Genomic DNA, 12735 nt, shown 5'->3' on the forward strand with positions numbered 1-12735 from the left:
CAAGACCGCGGCAGAGACCCAGTGCTTCCTGTTGTTCCAGAAGAAGTCCACCAGCTTCTTCTGTATCTTGGCGACAAACGCAGGGGGAGGGGTCAAAGTGACCAGCCGGTACCACAGCATTGCGGCCACCAGCTGGTTTATGACTAGCGCTCGACCCCTGTAGGACAGCACTCGGAGCAGTCCTGTCCAGCGCCCTAGGCGAGCGGCGACCTTGGCCTCCAGCTCCTGCCAGTTCGCCGGCCAGGCTCCCTCGTCGGGGCTAAGGTAGACTCCCAGATAGAGGAGATGGGTCGTGCTCCAGGCAAAAGGCCTGAGCTCCTCCGGCAGGGAGTCCACCCGCCACTGACCCACCAGGAGTCCGGAACATTTCTCCCAGTTGATCCTGGCGGAGGACGCGGCCGAGTAAATCTCCTGGCACTCACGCATCCTCCGCAGGTCAGCGGGATCCTCTATCGCGAGGAGCACGTCATCGGCGTAAGCCGAGAGGACGACCTCCACGTCCGGCCCTTGCAGAGCCAGTCCTGTCAACCTCGTCCGCAAGAGGCGCAGGAAAGGCTCCACGCAAACGGCGTATAACTGGCCGGACATGGGGCATCCCTGGCGCACCCCTCTCCTAAAGCGAAGGGGCGCCGTCAAGGACCCGTTAACCTTAATCAGACACTCCGCGGCGGCGTACAAAAGTCGGATCCGGGCGACGAAATGCGTCCCGAACCCGAAAGCGCGCAGAGTTCCGAGCAGATAGTCGTGATCCACCCTGTCGAACGCCTTCTCTTGGTCGAGGGATAGGAAGGCGGCCGACAGACCAGCCTCCTGGGAACAATGGATGAGGTCCCGGACCAGATGGATGTTGTCGTGGATTGTCCGGCCCGGGACCGTGTATGACTGGTCGGGGTGGATCATGTGGTCCAGCACGGCACCAAGGCGAGCAGACATCGCCCTGGCGAAGATTTTGTAGTCCGTGCTGAGGAGGGAGACCGGGCGCCAGTTCTTAAGGAGGCGGAGATCGCCCTTCTTAGGCAGCAGGACGATGACTGCCCTGCGCCAAGAGAGGGGCATCTCCCCGGTCGCCAGACTTTCCCCCAGGACCCGCGCGTAGTCGCTCCCCAGGACGTCCCAGAACGCCCTGTGGAACTCCACGGTCAGCCCGTCCAGCCCCGGGGATTTTCCCCTCGAGAGCCGGGCGAGGGCACCGGTCAGCTCCGCCAGGCTTAGCGGAGCTTCCAGATTTTCGGCGCCCTCCGGGCCGACCTTCGGCAGGTCCTCCCACAAAACTCTACGCGCTTCCTCGCTGGACGGATCCGGAGAGAACAGAGCCCCGTAATATTCACGGACCCTGTTGTTGACGCCCTCCGGATCCGAGACGAGAGAGCCGTCGTCGGCCAGCAGCGTCAAGAGCTGCTTACGGACACTCTGCCTTTTTTCCAGCGAGTAGAAGAAGGGGGAGCCGCGGTCCAGATCCCGCAGGAACCGGATCCGCGACCTCACGAACGCGCCTCGGGACCCGACGAGCTGCAGGTCCTTCAGCGCGGCCTTCTTCGCTTCGTACACCGTCCGCAGGGCCGGGTCCTGGACGACTTGACCGAGACGGGCTTCCAGGTCGAGCACCTCTTTTTCTAGGCGCCCGACTCTGGCCGCCCGCCTCTTGGTCGACCCCCTCGCGTACTCTTGACAGAAGACGCGGACGTGAGCCTTGCCCACGTCCCACCATAGCCTCAAGGAGGGGAAGCCCCCCTGCTTCCTTCTCCAGTCGGACCAGAATCGACGGAACGAGTCCTGGAACCGCACGTCCTCCAGCAGCCGGTTGTTAAAGTGCCAGTACGCGGACCCCGTCCTCGCGCGGAGCGAAGCGAGCTCCGCCCACACCAGGTGGTGGTCCGAACACGGCACCGGCCGCATGGAGGCCGCCGGGACGCAGGAAACGTACGCCCGAGACACGTAAAGGCGGTCGACTCTAGACCATCCAACTCCAGGCCTCACCCAAGTAAAGGCGCTGGAGTCGGGGTGGAGATTTCGCCAGACGTCCACCAAGTCGAAGGACCCGACCAGGTCCCTCAACTTCTCCATCGCCGTCATGCACTGCGGGGCACCGGAGCGGTCCCTCGCCTCGAGGGTGCAGTTAAAATCCCCCCCGAGGACAATGCAGTCGCCGACGTCGACGGAGCCAAGAAGAGCGGACACCTCTTCAAAGAAGCGCGTTTGCTGCGGGCCGGGATGAGGGGCGTACACGTTCACGAGATGGAGCGGCACGTCCCCCAGGCGAACCGTTACGTGCAGCAAGCGGCCTGGCACGGGCTCCTCGACCCCCAAGATCTCCGGCTGAAAATGCGGGCCCAGCAAGATGGCCACCCCACTAGAAATGGCGGTGAGGTGGCTCATGCGGACCTCTCCTTGCCATTCCAGGAGCCACGTGGCTTCGTCTCCCGGAACGGTGTGGGTTTCTTGCAGGAAGCACACCGCATATTTCCCCTCCCGCAGGAGCGAAAAATTGTCAAATCTACGGCGTGCCCCTCTGCCGCCGTTGATGTTGAGGCTGGCTATGGTTATCTTCATGGCAAAAGCATAGTGCAACCTCTACCTTAACCTATTGTGGGGGAGGGAGCGGAGTCTTTTGTTGAACTCCGCTCCCTCCGCAGCCCAGCGAGGAGTCCCTCGAGCTCGCGCAGCTCAAGGTGCTGCTCCTTTGTCAAGGGCCCGCCCGCGGCCAAGGTTTTAACGGCGGCGCGGACAGACCCCTTGATCAGCTCTGGCTCGGACCATTTTTCCAGGGCCAGTCGGGCTTGGTCGCGGCGACCCCGGCTCTGGGCCAAAAAGTCCCGGAGTTCCTTTGCAGGAATGAGGAGGGCCTCAGCGGCGGCCGCGAGCAGATCCACCGCCTCACTGGCGGTGGTCTCTCGTTCTTCTCCCGCGACCCCCACCGAGTCCCCGTCCTCCTCCGGGAGGTGGCCGCCAGCAGCCGGCCCATCGACCGCACAAGGTACGGCAAATGAACCGGCCGCTCCACCCGGCCCTGGCTCTGCCCCGATCCCACCCCCAGGATCGTCGGCAGAGGAGTCCCCACTGGGCTCTTTTAAAAATGGTGCTGGGTCGGGAAATGACAGCGGAAGGGGTTCCCCCTCCGCCCCAGGAACCGGGGAACAAGGAGAGACCCGGCCATAGGAAATCCCCAGGCCCTCCAAGTGCACCAGTTCCAAAGTAAGGGGCGAGGGTGGGTGTTCCTCCCCCTCCCCGCTGCCACCCCCCGGCCCAGCATCTACAGTGTCATAATTATTTGTTTGTATTTCTGCCGGGTCGAGCGACTCCCGGAGGAAGTTGGATAATAGCTGGGCGGGCTCAGGTTCGGCCTTTTCGGCCTCGCCCGCCTCGGTCCCCGGGACGCTCGACCCGGCGGCTACGCATTCTTCCACTGGCCCCACGCCCCCCACGACAGGCAGATCTTCCACGCCCTCCCCAGGAGGCAGCGGCTGGGCAGCCTCGACTGCCTCACCCTCCCCGGGGAAAGACTCCTCGCGCCTGCAACGCAATTTGGGAGCGCTGGTGGGGGACGCGGGACACGCGGCGGACACCGCCTCCTCCGCGGAGGGATGTTGTTCCCCCTCCGCCTCATTGGGGCGGTGCCTCTTTTTGTTCCTGGGGGCGCGCGGAGTCAGGGAGACCTCCATGTCTGCCGAGGCCTCCCGCTCCGCCCCCCCCTTTTCCTTTTCTTGCCCGCGCCTGGGCCCCTCTGTGGTGTTGTTCAAGGGCCCGGGCACGGGCTCGGGGCACCCCGCGCTCGCCGGTGACTGGGTTGGGCTGAGCGCGGTGGTCAGACTTTCCGGCGCACCGAGGGGACCCGCCTCTAGATGTTTCTCCTTCTTCCGCGCCTTCTTTCCGCTCGGACGCTCTCCCTCCCCCCCGCCGGAGGCCCTGAAAACAAAGGCCTCCGACGATGCCCGCGCACCCATGGCTCCCGGCACGCGGACGCAACTAGGGGGAGGGGTGGCGGCGGCGCCAGCTATGGCCGCCTTCGGTGGTTTGGCGGCCTTGGAGGCGGGGCAGTTCTTGCGAACGTGCCCCACCTCCCTGCAGGCATGGCACCGCACGCCGTCCGACGTCCAGAAGACGCGGTAGGCAGTCCCCTCGTGCACCACATTAAAGTGCCCTTCTGTCACGTCCTCCCGCGCCAGCCGGACAAAGAGCTGGCGGCGGAAGGAGAACACGTGGCGCAGGCTGTTCTCCCTGAGGCCGAGCGGTATGGGGTTGATCCCCGACCTTACCTCCCCCAGTTGGTGTAGGTGAGGGAGGAGGAGCTCAGCGGAAACAAAGGGCGGGACGTTTGACACGATGACCCTCTGCGCGGTGGCCTCGAGAGGGTCCACCGGCAGGAACGTCCCGCCCACCGTGAGCCCCTTTTCAAGGGCCAGGGACACCGCCCGCTCCGATCCCAGGAAGAACACGGCCTTCCCAGACATCTTGGAGGCTGCGACAATGGCCGAGGGGCCGACTACCCCAGCCATCGCCCGCACGCACTCCTCGATGCTCATTGTGGGGTGAGTGTAGCTCTTGACCCCGTGTTTCTTGGTTATTAGTTTGAATGGTGGCAGGGCAGCAGGTGGCGCAGGAGGTGCCGTGGATGTAGACACCGCCTGCGCATACGTCCTTGCTGGCCCTGCCACCGGCGTGGATGGGGTCGCCATCACGGGGTCCCTTTAAGGGCTACACCCACCCCAAAGTCACAGGCCTTAATGGTCTTAATTAGGCCTCTTATCTAAAAGACTGAAGCAGAGGAGCTCTTAACGAGGTACCTCTCCCCTCGTTGACAATTGGGGAGAGGCCTTGCTCCCTCTGCTCAGTTGTCTTAATTGGTTTTGTTTTTTTGTTTTTTTTTTGTAAATTTGGAAGGAAGAGGCCTCAGAGAGAGAGGGGAGAAACAGAGTAGCAGAGAAAGAGAGAGGGGGGTGGGAAGGGGGGGGGGGCTGCGAGGGCAGGTCTCCCCTCGCAGCTGTGGGTGGGTGCACTCCCCAGATGGCAAAACACAAAAGTCTTTGGGGTGGTCTTCAGGTGCGGGGAGAAGATGTCTTCACCTGGGGTAGCTGGAGCCACCAGGCACTCCCAACGATCTTTAATTGGGTGATTGAGAAAAACAACAATCTTCAGCCTGGTAGCTCCAGCTATCCCAGGCTAGGCAAATGTGGGGGGGTGGGGGGGGTTCCAATTGTGGGGGGGGGCCTAGTTGTAAGCACGGCCCCCACGCACACTACCACACACACACACACCCCCCGCGATGTTCCGGCCCTCAGTGGTCTTCTTTCCTCCCCCCACCGATACAACAAAGTCTGTTTGGGGAAATGCACCCACACCCACCTGTAGAAATGTAGAGTCTCCCTCCTTCCACACTGGATGTTGTTGTGGTTTTTTCCCCCTCTCTCCAACTCTTTGCAGAAATGGTAAAAGTTGTTAATGTTTTCTGTTCTCCTCCTCTCCCTCTGGTTAGAGTGATGGTGAAGCCCCTTCCTTCCTTCTCCTCCTGGGCTGGTCTCAGGGCTCTCCAGGCAGGAGCTCAAGTTGCTAGCAGCTTCCCTCACTGCTCACAGCTCCTACTGAGCAGGACACACCTCCACTGCTCCACAATTGGTCCTTGTGCATGAAACTCTTTTGAGTTTATCTGTGAAAACATAAAACATTAAACGGTGCCACCCGACCTGGGTGACACTCCAGACATTTACAAGGCCCTTTTTTTTCCCCCTTTTTTGTGTGTTTTTTTTTGTGTTTTTTCTTTTTTTTTTTTTGTTTTTTTTTGGGGCACTAAAATCACAATTTTTCCCCAGTGTCCCCTATAAAAGGGAAGGGGACACTAAAAGCACCGGCAATTAAAACAAATTAACTTTAAAACGTAAAATCAAATTAAAATTTGGTTGCCGGGCGTGATGATGCACTCCAGTCCCTCCGGTGCCCACCTCTCGCGGAAGGCCGCGAGCGTACCGGTGGACACCGCGTGCTCCATCTCCAAGGACACCCTGGATCGGATGTAAGAGCGGAAGAGAGGCAGGCAGTCAGGTTGAACGACCCCCTCGACCGCCCGCTGCCTGGACCGGCTGATGGCACCCTTGGCCGTGCCCAGGAGCAGTCCTACGAGGAGGCCCTCGGACCTACCCGCTCCCCTCCGCACAGGGTGCCCAAAGATCAGGAGAGTGGGACTGAAGTGCAGCCAGAATTTCAGGAGCAGCCCCTTCAAATAGTGGAACAGGGGCTGCAACCTTGTGCATTCAATAAAAACATGGAACACGGACTCCTCCAGACCGCAGAAATTGCAGGCGGCCCGGGAGTCCGTGAACCGGCTTAAAAATTTGTTGCACGGCACTGCTCCGTGCACCACCCTCCAGGCCAAGTCCCCGATGAATAGTGGGAGGACCCCTGCGTAGAGTGCCCTCCATCGGGGACCCCCGCCTCCTCCGGACGGCAAGATGGTACGCCATGGCGTGTCCGGACGGCCGGCGAGGATGGCAAAGTTGAGGGTGTGCAGGAGCAGCCCGTACAGGAAACCCCTCCGCGCGGAACTGAAAGGCACGGAGGGGATTTCCCCGAGGCGGCTCAAGTTGTGAGGCGCCGGCCCCCGAGGGAGGTTCCGGGGTTTGGCGCCGATGAGGAATTCCGTCCGGACGGGGGTCAGTTCGGACGGGATCTCCCCACGTGCTTGAGCCTCCTCGATACACCTAACGGAGTCAGGGCCCAGAGCTGTTTTTAGCGACTCGATGGCATCGGCCGCGCGGCGGACGTTGGCAGAATTTAGGCGCCGCGCCAGCGTGACTGGCGCCATCCAGCCCGCTCCTCCGCCATCGAGCAGGTCCCTGACCCTGGTCACCTCACCAGCCACAGCCCTCTCTTCCGACCGCCACATGAAGCCTCGGCCGTGGAGGTACGGATTCCCGAGCAGCGGCTCCTGCAGGACGGCCGCCACTCCAGCCGGCGGAGAGCTGCGCTTGGTGGAGACTTTGTTCCAGACCCTGATGAGTTCCCTGTAAAAGACAGGCAGCTCCCGGAGGGCGGTCCTGGCACCCCCCAAGTTCACAAACAGGAGCTGCGTGTCATAATTGAGGTCGAGCTGCTGGCGGAAGAAATACCTCGCCAGAGCGCACCACCTAGGAGGGGGCTCGACGTAAAGGTATCTCTGCAGGGTCTGAAGACGGAAAGTCGCGAGCTGGGCGCTGACGCACACCAACGACTGACCGCCCTCCTCAAGCGGGAGACTCAAGACCGCGGCAGAGACCCAGTGCTTCCTGTTGTTCCAGAAGAAGTCCACCAGCTTCTTCTGTATCTTGGCGACAAACGCAGGGGGAGGGGTCAAAGTGACCAGCCGGTACCACAGCATTGCGGCCACCAGCTGGTTTATGACTAGCGCTCGACCCCTGTAGGACAGCACTCGGAGCAGTCCTGTCCAGCGCCCCAGGCGAGCGGCGACCTTGGCCTCCAGCTCCTGCCAGTTCGCCGGCCAGGCTCCCTCGTCGGGGCTAAGGTAGACTCCCAGATAGAGGAGATGGGTCGTGCTCCAGGCAAAAGGCCTGAGCTCCTCCGGCAGGGAGTCCACCCGCCACTGACCCACCAGGAGTCCGGAACATTTCTCCCAGTTGATCCTGGCGGAGGACGCGGCCGAGTAAATCTCCTGGCACTCACGCATCCTCCGCAGGTCAGCGGGATCCTCTATCGCGAGGAGCACGTCATCGGCGTAAGCCGAGAGGACGACCTCCACGCCCGGCCCTTGCAGCGCCAGTCCCGTCAACCTCGTCCGCAAGAGGCGCAGGAAAGGCTCCACGCAAACGGCGTATAACTGGCCGGACATGGGGCATCCCTGGCGCACCCCTCTCCTAAAGCGAAGGGGCGCCGTCAAGGACCCGTTAACCTTAATCAGACACTCCGCGGCGGCGTACAAAAGTCGGATCCGGGCGACGAAATGCGTCCCGAACCCGAAAGCGCGCAGAGTTCCGAGCAGATAGTCGTGATCCACCCTGTCGAACGCCTTCTCTTGGTCGAGGGATAGGAAGGCGACCGACAGACCAGCCTCCTGGGAACAATGGATGAGGTCCCGGACCAGATGGATGTTATCGTGGATTGTCCGGCCCGGGACCGTGTATGACTGGTCGGGGTGGATCATGTGGTCCAGCACGGCACCAAGGCGAGCAGACATCGCCCTGGCGAAGATTTTGTAGTCCGTGCTGAGGAGGGAGACCGGGCGCCAGTTCTTAAGGAGGCGGAGATCGCCCTTCTTAGGCAGCAGGACGATGACTGCCCTGCGCCAAGAGAGGGGCATCTCCCCGGTCGCCAGACTTTCCCCCAGGACCCGCGCGTAGTCGCCCCCCAGGACGTCCCAGAACGCCCTGTGGAACTCCACGGTCAGCCCGTCCAGCCCCGGGGATTTTCCCCTCGAGAGCCGGGCGAGGGCACCGGTCAGCTCCGCCAGGCTTAGCGGAGCTTCCAGATTTTCGGCGCCCTCCGGGCCGACCTTCGGCAGGTCCTCCCACAAAACTCTACGCGCTTCCTCGCTGGACGGATCCGGAGAGAACAGAGCCCCGTAATATTCACGGACCCTGTTGTTGACGCCCTCCGGATCCGAGACGAGAGAGCCGTCGTCGGCCAGCAGCGTCAAGAGCTGCTTACGGACACTCTGCCTTTTTTCCAGCGAGTAGAAGAAGGGGGAGCCGCGGTCCAGATCCCGCAGGAACTGGATCCGCGACCTCACGAACGCGCCTCGGGACCCGACGAGCTGCAGGTCCTTCAGCGCGGCCTTCTTCGCTTCGTACACCGTCCGCAGGGCCGGGTCCTGGACGACTTGACCGAGACGGCCTTCCAGGTCGAGCACCTCTTTTTCTAGGCGCCCGACTCTGGCCGCCCGCCTCTTGGTCGACCCCCTCGCGTACTCTTGACAGAAGACGCGGACGTGAGCCTTGCCCACGTCCCACCATAGCCTCAAGGAGGGGAAGCCCCCCTGCTTCCTTCTCCAGTCGGACCAGAATCGACGGAACGAGTCCTGGAACCGCACGTCCTCCAGCAGCCGGTTGTTAAAGTGCCAGTACGCGGACCCCGTCCTCGCGCGGAGCGAAGCGAGCTCCGCCCACACCAGGTGGTGGTCCGAACACGGCACCGGCCGCATGGAGGCCGCCGGGACGCAGGAAACGTACGCCCGAGACACGTAAAGGCGGTCGACTCTAGACCATCCAACTCCAGGCCTCACCCAAGTAAAGGCGCTGGAGTCGGGGTGGAGATTTCGCCAGACGTCCACCAAGTCGAAGGACCCGACCAGGTCCCTCAACTTCTCCATCGCCGTCATGCACTGCGGGGCACCGGAGCGGTCCCTCGCCTCGAGGGTGCAGTTAAAATCCCCCCCGAGGACAATGCAGTCGCCGACGTCGACGGAGCCAAGAAGAGCGGACACCTCTTCAAAGAAGCGCGTTTGCTGCGGGCCGGGATGAGGGGCGTACACGTTCACGAGATGGAGCGGCACGTCCCCCAGGCGAACCGTTACGTGCAGCAAGCGGCCTGGCACGGGCTCCTCGACCCCCAAGATCTCCGGCTGAAAATGCGGGCCCAGCAAGATGGCCACCCCACTAGAAATGGCGGTGAGGTGGCTCATGCGGACCTCTCCTTGCCATTCCAGGAGCCACGTGGCTTCGTCTCCCGGAACGGAGTGGGTTTCTTGCAGGAAGCACACCGCATATTTCCCCTCCCGCAGGAGCGAAAAATTGTCAAATCTACGGCGTGCCCCTCTGCCGCCGTTGATGTTGAGGCTGGCTATGGTTATCTTCATGGCAAAAGCATAGTGCAACCTCTACCTTAACCTATTGTGGGGGAGGGAGCGGAGTCTTTTGTTGAACTCCGCTCCCTCCGCAGCCCAGCGAGGAGTCCCTCGAGCTCGCGCAGCTCAAGGTGCTGCTCCTTTGTCAAGGGCCCGCCCGCGGCCAAGGTTTTAACGGCGGCGCGGACGGACCCCTTGATCAGCTCCGGCTCGGACCATTTTTCCAGGGCCAGTCGGGCTTGGTCGCGGCGACCCCGGCTCTGGGCCAAAAAGTCCCGGAGTTCCTTTGCAGGAACGAGGAGGGCCTCAGCGGCGGCCGCGAGCAGATCCACCGCCTCACTGGCGGTGGTCTCTAGGTCTTCACCCGCGTCCCCCACCGAGTCCCCGTCCTCCTCCGGGAGGTGGCCGCCAGCAGCCGGCCCATCGACCGCACAAGGTACGGCAAATGAACCGGCCGCTCCAACCGGCCCTGGCACTGCCCCGATCCCACCCCCAGGATCGTCGGCAGAGGAGTCCCCACTGGGCTCTTTTAAAAATGGTGCTGGGTCGGGAAATGACAGCGGAAGGGGTTCCCCCTCCGCCCCAGGAACCGGAGAACAAGGAGAGACCCGGCCATAGGAAATCCCCAGGCCCTCCAAGTGCTCCAGCTCCAAAGTAAGGGGCGAGGGTGGGTGTTCCTCCCCCTCCCCGCTGCCACCCCCCGGCCCAGCATCTACAGTTTCATTAAAATCAATATATTTTGTTTCTGCCGGGTCGAGCAACTCCCGGGGGAAGTTGGGTAATAGCTGGGCGGGCTCAGGTTCGGCCTTTTCGGCCTCGCCCGCCTCAGTCCCCGGGACGCCCGGCCCGGCGGCTACGCATTCCTCCGCGGTCCCCACGCCCCCCACGACAGGCAGATCTTCCACTCCATCCCCGGGAGGCAGAGGCTGGGCAGCCTCAACTGTCTCACCCTCCCCGGGGAAAGACTCCTCGCGCCTGCAGCGCAATTTGGGGGCGCTGGTGGGGGACGCGGGACACGCGGCGGGCACCGACTCCTCCGCGGAGGGATATTGTTCCCCCTCCGCGTCATTGGGGCGGTGCCTCTTTTTGTTCCTGGGGGCGCGCGGAGTCAGGGAGACCTCCATGTCTGCCGAGGCCTCCCGCTCCGCCCCCCCCTTTTCCTTTTCTTGCCCGCGCCCGGGCCCCTCTGTGGTGTTGTTCAAGGGCTCGGGCACGGGCTCGGGGCACCCCGCGCTCGCCGGTGACGGGGTTGGGCTGAGCGCGGTGGTCAAATTATCCGGCGCACCGAGGGGACCCGCCTCTTGATGTTTTGTCTTCTTCCGCGCCTTCTTTCCGGTCGGACGCTCTCCCTCCCCCCCGCCGGAGGCCCTGAAAACAAAGGCCTCCGACGATGCCCGCGCACCCATGGCTCCCGGCACGCGGACGCAACTAGGGGGAGGGGTGGCGGCAGCGCCAGCCTTGGCCGCCTTCGGTGGTTTGGCGGCCTTGGAGGCAGGGCAGTTCTTGCGAACATGCCCCACCTCCCTGCAGGCATGGCACCGCACGCCGTCCGATGTCCAGAAGACGCGGTAGGCAGTCCCCTCGTGCACCACATTAAAGTGCCCTTCTGTCATGTCCTCCCGCGCCAGCCGGACAAAGAGCTGGCGGCGGAAGGAGAACACGTGGCGCAGGCTGTTCTCCCTGAGGCCGAGCGGTATGGGGTTGATCCCTGACCTTACCTCCCCCAGTTGTTGTAGGTGAGGGAGGAGGAGCCCAGCGGGAACAAAGGGCGGGACGTTCGACACGATGACCCTCTGCGCGGTGGCTTCGAGAGGATCCACCGGCAGGAACGTCCCGCCCACCGTGAGCCCCTTTTCGAGGGCCAGGGACACCGCCCGCTCCGACCCCAGGAAGAAAACAGCCTTCCCAGACATCTTGGAGGCTGCGACAATGGCCGAGGGGCCGACTACCCCAGCCATCGCCCGCACGCACTCCTCGATGCTCATTGTGGGGTGAGTGTAGCTCTTGACCCCGTGTTTTTTTGTTATAAGTGTAAATGGTGGCAGGGCAGCGGGTGGCGCAGGAGGTGCTGTGGAAGCGGTTGCCACCTGCGCATACGTCCTTGCTGGCCCTGCCACCGGCGTGGATGGGGTCGCCATCACGGGGTCCCTTTAAGGGCTACACCCACCCCAAAGTCACAGGCCTTAATGGTCTTTAATGGCCTCGTGTATTTAACTGAGCAGAGGAGCCCTTAACGAGGCACCTCTCCCCTCGTTGACAATTGGGGAGAGGCCTTGCTCCCTCTGCTCAGTTGTCTTAATTGTTTTTTTTTAAATTTGGAAGGAAAGGGTTCTCAGAGAGAGAGGGGAGAAACAGAGTAGCAGAGAAAAGAGAGAGGGGGGTGGGAAGGGGGGGGGGCTGCGAGGGCAGGTCTCTCCTCGCAGCTGTGGGTGGGTGCACTCCCCAGATGGCAAAACACAAAAGTCTTTGAGGTGGTCTTCAGGTGGGGGGAGAAGATGTCTTCACCTGGGGTAGCTGGAGCCACCAGGCACTCCTAACGATCTTTAATTGGGTGATTAATAACAATCTTCAGCCTGGTAGCTCCAGCTATCCCAGGCTAGGCAAATGTGGGGGGGGGTGGGGGTGGCTCCAATTGTGGGGGGGGCCTAGTTGTAAGCACAGCCCCCACGCACACTACCACACACACACACACCCCCCGCGATGTTCCGGCCCTCAGTGGTCTTCTTTCCTCCCCCCACCGATACAACAAAGTCTTTTTGGGGAAATGCACCCACACCCACCTGTAGAGTAGTTGAGTCTCCCTCCTTCCACACTGGATGGTTGTTGTGGTTTTTCCCCCTCTCTCCAACTCTTTGCAGAAATGATAAAGATGTTTAAAGTTTTCTTTTTTCCTCCTCTCCCTCTGGGTTAAAGTGGTGGTGAAGCCCCTTTCTTCCTTCTTTTCCTGGGCTGGTCTCAGGGCTCTCCAGGCA

Source organism: Pristiophorus japonicus, chromosome 5 (genome assembly GCF_044704955.1).
Source record: "Pristiophorus japonicus isolate sPriJap1 chromosome 5, sPriJap1.hap1, whole genome shotgun sequence".
NCBI lineage: Eukaryota > Metazoa > Chordata > Chondrichthyes > Pristiophoridae > Pristiophorus > Pristiophorus japonicus.